The sequence below is a fragment of the Lampetra fluviatilis genome, chromosome 11, assembly GCF_964198595.1.
Source record: "Lampetra fluviatilis chromosome 11, kcLamFluv1.1, whole genome shotgun sequence".
Taxonomy (NCBI): domain Eukaryota; kingdom Metazoa; phylum Chordata; class Hyperoartia; order Petromyzontiformes; family Petromyzontidae; genus Lampetra; species Lampetra fluviatilis.
The window spans coordinates 1,279,256-1,286,051 of record NC_136285.1 but is presented as its reverse complement, the minus strand read 5'-3'; the positions used below and the strand labels follow the sequence as shown (position 1 = coordinate 1,286,051).

General features: G+C 46.8%; 1 long non-coding RNA gene across 1 annotated transcript; it reads right to left on the bottom strand.

Moving 5' to 3' along the window:
• Window positions 1–2,797: 2,797 nt before the first annotated feature.
• LOC144934674 (uncharacterized) lies at window positions 2,798–6,326 on the bottom strand. The gene is made up of 3 exons (XR_013637187.1): window positions 6,300–6,326; window positions 5,191–5,362; window positions 2,798–2,887 (listed from the first exon to the last, which is right to left on the bottom strand). It is a non-coding gene; the product is annotated as an uncharacterized LOC144934674 (long non-coding RNA).
• Between the last annotated feature and the right edge of the window lie 470 nt (window positions 6,327–6,796).

The window sequence follows — 6,796 nt, the reverse complement described above, 5'->3', positions numbered from 1 at the left end:
TCTACACATGTTTTGTTTGGGAATTGCAACCAATGGTTTTTCCGCTAACAGATTTTGAGTTGTGGGGAGATGACAGAAGTTTTCCTCCTTAATTTGTTTGATGAGGAGGCCTAATTTTACTTCAAATGCTTTGACATGTGATTGCATATCACAGATGAGCTTCCCCTTTCCTTGAAGTTGCACATTGAAACTGTTGAGTAGATCTGTTACATCTGTCAGAAAGACAAGGTGCCATTTCCATTCTGCATCATTGAGCTCTGGTACTTATTTGTTTTTGAAAGCAGAAAAGCTGTAATCTGTGGAAGTAAGTCATAGAAACGTTTCAAAACTCTCCCTCGACTCAGCCAACGGACTTCTGTGTGGTACAGAACATCTTCATAGTCAACATTTAGTTCAGACAGAAATTCCTGAAATTGTCTGTGGTTTAGTGCATGAGCTCTAATGAAGTTAACACAAGATACCACAATTTTCATAACAGAGTCCCACTTCAGTGATTTACTACACAGAGCTTGTTGGTGGATGAGGCAGTGTATGGCTATTGGATGAGAATGGTTATGTTTGTCCATCTCTTGGTTAATCTGAGCAATTACTCCTTTCTTAGACGCCACCATGCTATGAGCACCATCAGTTGTCACACTGGCTAGTTTAGCCCAGTTCAGCTCCAAACCATTCACAGTTTGGCAAACTTTTTCATAGATATCCTCTCCTGTAGTTGTTCCTTTGATGCTTTGCAGTGCAGCAAGCTCTTCTGTGACTTCGAAATAGTCATTTGTCCCACGAATAAAAATTATAAATTGTGCAGAATCACGAACATCATTGCTTTCGTCGAGTGCCAAGGAAAAATAGGAAAGTTTTTTTGTGGAGTTTTGCAAATGCTGATGCAAATTGTCTCCCATTTCTTCAATCCTCCGTGCAATTGTAGGTCCTGAAAGACTCACTGTACTAAATAAATCGGCATTCTGTAACAAATTCTCCCTCCACGAATGGTCTGCCAGTGCACGCTATTAGCTTGGCAACTTGAAGACTTGCTCGCAGTGATGAAATATTTAGCTGCTTCTGCTTCACAAAAGTATTTTGCAGAGTTGTTAATGTATTTTTCAGTTTTAATATTTTATCTTTTCTCACTTCTCCGACCAAACAATCATATTTATCTTTGTGTTGAGTTTCATAGTGTCGACGTAAATTGTATTCTTTGAACACAGACACTATATTCTGGCATATCAGACACACAGCTCTTTCCTTGTACTGCATGAAAAAGTAATCATAAGTCCACTGTTCTTTGAATATCCTACACTCCGAGTCAATGTTTCTCTTTCTTGACATCATTGTTTCCTAGGGAGTCAAAATTGCTATTAGTAAAATACTAATATATATACAGCGCTACAAAAACAATATACCAGCAATAACTTTGCCCACACAGAGACATACAGACTGCACTGCCCATCAATGCAGTCTGATTGGGGGAACTCCGCTTTTACCCCAGGCTTACACTGGTGCGGGTGGTGCCATTAAAAAGTTAATTACACCTGCAGTTTTGTTCACAGATCGCAGTACATCCCCAGCACACAGGAATTTCACTGGGAGTGGAGCCGAGGGGCAAGTGAGGGAGCTGAGGGAGGGAGAGCCAGTCAAGCGCAGCCAGGGGAGGGCTGGCAGCCTTAGGCATGGGGGGCAAGTCCAGTCAATTGGCCCATTGAACCATTCACCAGCGCAGCCCAATGAGTGCCCACCGCCGCAGCTCAATCAGTGCCCACCGCCGCAGCTCAATCAGTGCTCACCAGCGCAGCCAAATCAGTGCTCGCCACCGCAGCCCAATCAGTGCCCACCACGGCAGCCCAATGAGTGCTCACCAGCGCAGCCCAATTAGTGCTCACCAGCGCAGCCCAATTAGTACTCACAAGCGCAGCCCAATTAGTGACCATGGGCCGGATAAATGTCCTCGGCGGGCCGCATGTGGCCCGCGGTCCGTAGTTTGAGGACCCCTGCTCTAAGCGCTTATTTCTAACTCTAATACTCTAAACGTTTGTTTCTAACTCTAATACAATACTCTAAAAACACATTTCTAACTAGAATACTCTACACGCATGTTTTTGTAACTCTCCCACCACCCTCCAACCTGCCCGGCTTTCCTCTGCAACGCTTCAGCCTCTTCCTTCTCTCCCTGACCCTCTCCCTCCGATTCCCCTTCCTGATGGGCACTCCCCCCACTCTACTGGCGGCGCTCTCCCTCGCGTGCGGCATGCAGCACCTCCTTTGGCTCACCTGTCCGCCTCACCAAACTACCCCCTCCCTCGGCTCTGACAACCCAAACAGTCCCCTTCTTCGCGTGTACATAATTAACATACTTCGCTGTACAATCACAGTAACACCAATTAAACCCCATGAGCCGCTTTGTATTTAAAATACCATTCATATGCAGCATTTTTCTTCCGCATTATCTTGATAATATCAATGAACCTCCGTAATCTCTTGAAACGTACTTACTGAACCGTTACGCAATTTGATTGATATCATTACTCACCAGCCCTGTTAAATGATTAACGATGACGTTTGCGATATGAATGTCTAGCTCTGTGCCTCGGTCGATTCAACCTCAAATTAGTACCTGGCACGGTGCGTTAACACATCGCAACTAGGGATACAAAGGCGGCTGGGCGTGGTGCTCCCACGCAATCCTTCGTGTGCGGTTCTGGCATTCATAGGTGCTCACGAGCTGCACTTGCCCCAACAGTCTCTTAAGGAAATACGGGGGATCTTTGTCTTGTCTTTGTCACATCCGTACCATAGTAGAGGAATCCGCAAGCGACGAATGAAACTCCACTCAGTACAAAGAGCACAATGAGCACGAACATCAACCAGCATGGCATCTTGTGTTTCGCCTCGCCATCTAATCACCACACAGTGCACACACGCGCATCAAACACACGCATGTAAGCTAGAACCATTAGGTATGCAGTACACATAATAACATCTCAGAGCCGCATACGCATAAGTCACAATTTAGAATATGCTGGAAATGGACATGTATTTTATTCATACTTTGAAGCAATCACAAATTTATTGCAAAATACAGCCACCAACGCATTCATTCTGGCAGGCATCAAGCATCTATCCATTAACTAATGCATCCATACATTAATTCGATCAGTATTTATTTTCCATAATAGAGGTTTTTGGGTTAGATCGCGTAAATATAAATGTGTCGTTAAACCCGCCACCACGACGCAGCCAATTAAGTAAGGTTTGTTACGTAAACAAAACGTGTCAATTATTTACTAGTTGAGCACACCGGTATGTTGGAGAGTAAACCAACAACATTTACAATTCGAGTATTAGAGTTAGTTTCTGGCCGTCGCCTGATGAGGCGGGTTGTGAGTACCGGCGAAACGTCGTACTCGAATTCATATCTACGCAATCTAACCCAAAAACCTCTTTCTGGATAATATTGGTCGCGAAAGCCTACTACGTGTTAAACTGATTCATTATTTTATTCGTTCATTCATGATTTCATTCATTAATCCACTCATGCATGCATTCAATGATCCATGCATCCCTTAATGCATTCAACCATTCCTTCATCCACGCATCTCGGCATCACTGTAGTTCACGCGCTGTCTGTGCGATGCGCGCTGCCTGTGTCATGACCAAGTCTGGACCTTGTCGCAGTCAGACGGGTTAACGTTTGATTTTAACTTGTAACTTCATCACTCGAATACAACAGCAACAACGACTGTGTCCTCAGCGTTAGTGTGTGAGTATGTGACTAAACTGTCCTGTCTCCTCGTGCTGCTCTGCCCTGTTTCTCCCGTCTCTCCAATTACCGCGGTTGGCTACGTACGGTGCGAAATAATTCGACATACGTCTCTCGGTCTCAGTCTCTCTCGAGCTCTACCCAGCGCCTTCCCGTCCGTCCCTTGTCATACCTCTGCTAATTCACCCTGCCTCCTCCTACTCTTCCCCTCCGATGGTTGACGCCAGCTCTCTTCTTGCCCTCTCGATCTCCCTCCTGTCGTCCCTTGTGGCTTCTTCGTCCTCCTGCTATTGGCGTCTCTTCTGCACTTTGCCATTCCCCTCATTGTCAATGACGCGGCTAGAGGCTCCCGCACGGCGACCCCAACACCCTGGGCTGCCCGTACCTCCCCCACCAATCCGCCGCAATGCCTGCAACCCTCCGTCGAAGTCCTGCGAATCGGGGAAAAAGGTCGCCTTCCCATTCACCAGGACCTCATGAACGTCCCTCGTCATCGCCTCAAGTCGACGCCGCAAGCCCTTTTGGACCCATGCACTCAACCTTCAACAATGTGAGTTCAACCCCGACGAAGCTTGGAGAGCTGAATGGCATTCAAAATAACTCACAAACAAACACCTTGTGAAAGACCAAACGCAGGAGATCTCTGAGTTAGATCTTCCACGAAACTCATGGTCCACCCTAAACCGCATCCAATGCACAAACCATGACAGATGCGGATACCTGACGCACAAAAGGACGATGACCATAGTGTGCGACTGTGGTCATTCAAAACAACATATAACGACGCAATGCCCGATCCATAAATACGAAGGAGATATCACAGCGATATACTCCGCTGCTCCTGACGCGGTTGTCTGGCTTGACCGCCTAAATGTGGAATTGTAGTTGTTGCTCTGCCATCTAGATCAGCAGCCGGACAGTAGAAGAAGACACGGCTGGAGCGACGCGGGGCTGTGTCGCTCTCCTGTTAACCGCGCAGTTCTGGTTGCCGAGAAGAGGGGACTGAGCGACACGTTCACCCTGTTATCTGCACACATCCACTTTTCCTTACGGATAAGGGGATGCACAAAATACAGATAGCCTGCGTGTGGATAATAGGACTGCCACTGTTGAAAATCATAAGGGGAAATAAATAAAAGCGGAAGCTGGAGCCGAGCGTCTAGAGCGGTGGCTCGATTTATCATGCCACGCATTACATTCTGCACGCTACCATCGTGACTGCTCGTATTGATCAGCGTCTCCTTCACGAGTCTCTCCCTTCGCATAAAACACACCCACCACACGAGTCTTTGTTTGTCCACATCCCGCCATGGCAGCGTTGTGCTCTTGGGAGCGCACAAAGCGTTTGGGGCATCTCTCTGGAGGTGTGGGTGCGGGTTGCCTATCGGTGCTGCTCCTGCGTTGTTTCCCGGCAGCTGTGAGGGGATCGGAGCCCATACCCTGGCCGAGGCTGTACTCCCCGGTGGGGCTCAGGCAGCGTCGGCTGGATGACGGCTCCGCGACGTTGCTCATCAGCAGCTCTTGGCCACCCAGACTGATCCACTCCGCGGCGGCGGCTCCCATCCTCTCCTCGCGTCCAGGGTCACCTCTCCTCACCTCCTCACCCGCCTTCTATGAACAGCCGTGCGTTTAGCGTCATCGACATCTGAAAGTCGGGTTTTTTTTTACATTTCATCATCAATTCACATCTATTTGTTTTAGTTATATAAATAATAATGACTTATTTACCCAGGAAATTCCGATTATGTTAGAATACTCCTTTTTCAGGAGGGCCCTGCTACATTGGGATGCTTGACCAACACCAATACCATTGTGGGCGTGTTTAGCTATGAAACCCCATAACCTGGAGGAAACCGATGTAGAACAGGGGAAGAACATACAACTTACACACTCCACACACTCAAATCTCGCACTCTTACTCACACCGCATTCACACACTCACACCACATTCACACACACACACTACTCACACCACATTCACACACTCACACCACATTCACACACTCACACATCACTCACTCCACATCCACACAAAATACTAAACACATTCACACATGCTAAATTCCTTTTGATATGCAAATTCTTTTGTCAAGGCGCTCTTCTTCCCCCTTCCAACCCAGCTTAAATATACGCTCCAAGCTTGGTGGTGTTTCATTCTTCACCTGAGGACGGCTGCTTGCGTTGTGGCCGAAACGTCGTGAAAATTATTTTATTATGTTTTATTTTAATTATTTTATTACTTCCATTCTACGTGACTTTACCGAAATAACCAAGAAGACATTCACACACTCACATACCACTCACACCACATTCACTCACTCACGCAACACTCACACTCTGTAGAACAGGAGGAGAACATACGAGCTCCGCACAGAAGGTGCCCGAGTCAGGAATATAACCCACAAGTGTTACCACTGCGCCACCCAGTTACCCAAGCAAGTAGCACGGTAGATACAGACTCCGGTGTGTACTGCACGTGTTATCGTGAAGGGTGCTCACTCACGCGCCTTGAGTGAAAAGAGAGGAAGCGGCAAAGGAGTACGCGTACCTAAGTCTCCCCGCGTCTCCCTCTGAGTCTCCCGGGGTCTCCGGGACCTCAGTTCGATTCCTCCTCTTTATACGAGCAGGGTCCGTCTCCCTATGAGTCCCCTCAGTGAGTCATCAACATCCTGAGGTAATCCATGCGTGAATCTCAGATTGTGAACATTTGCGCAGTTGTGGAACTACTTTTGCTGTGTCGTGAACAAGTAAAAAAACGAAATCTAAACCGCCTCGGTTAGCAACTAATGCGCAGTGAGTAACAGTGCAGTCAAGGGAACACTCAGAGCGAAAATCACGCAGCCTCATTTGTGAGTTATAATGCAAACGAGTGACTTCCGAAATGCAATGTTGTGTGAGAACACCATATATACTACAAATGTGATGTTAAAAGAGAGACAAGAGATCGTAGTGCATGTTTTCTTGTTAATTTCTGAAAATAAAAGCAACAGCCTATGTTATGATTCATAAAATATGTTTGGGTCATGCAACATATATTTTGTGTTC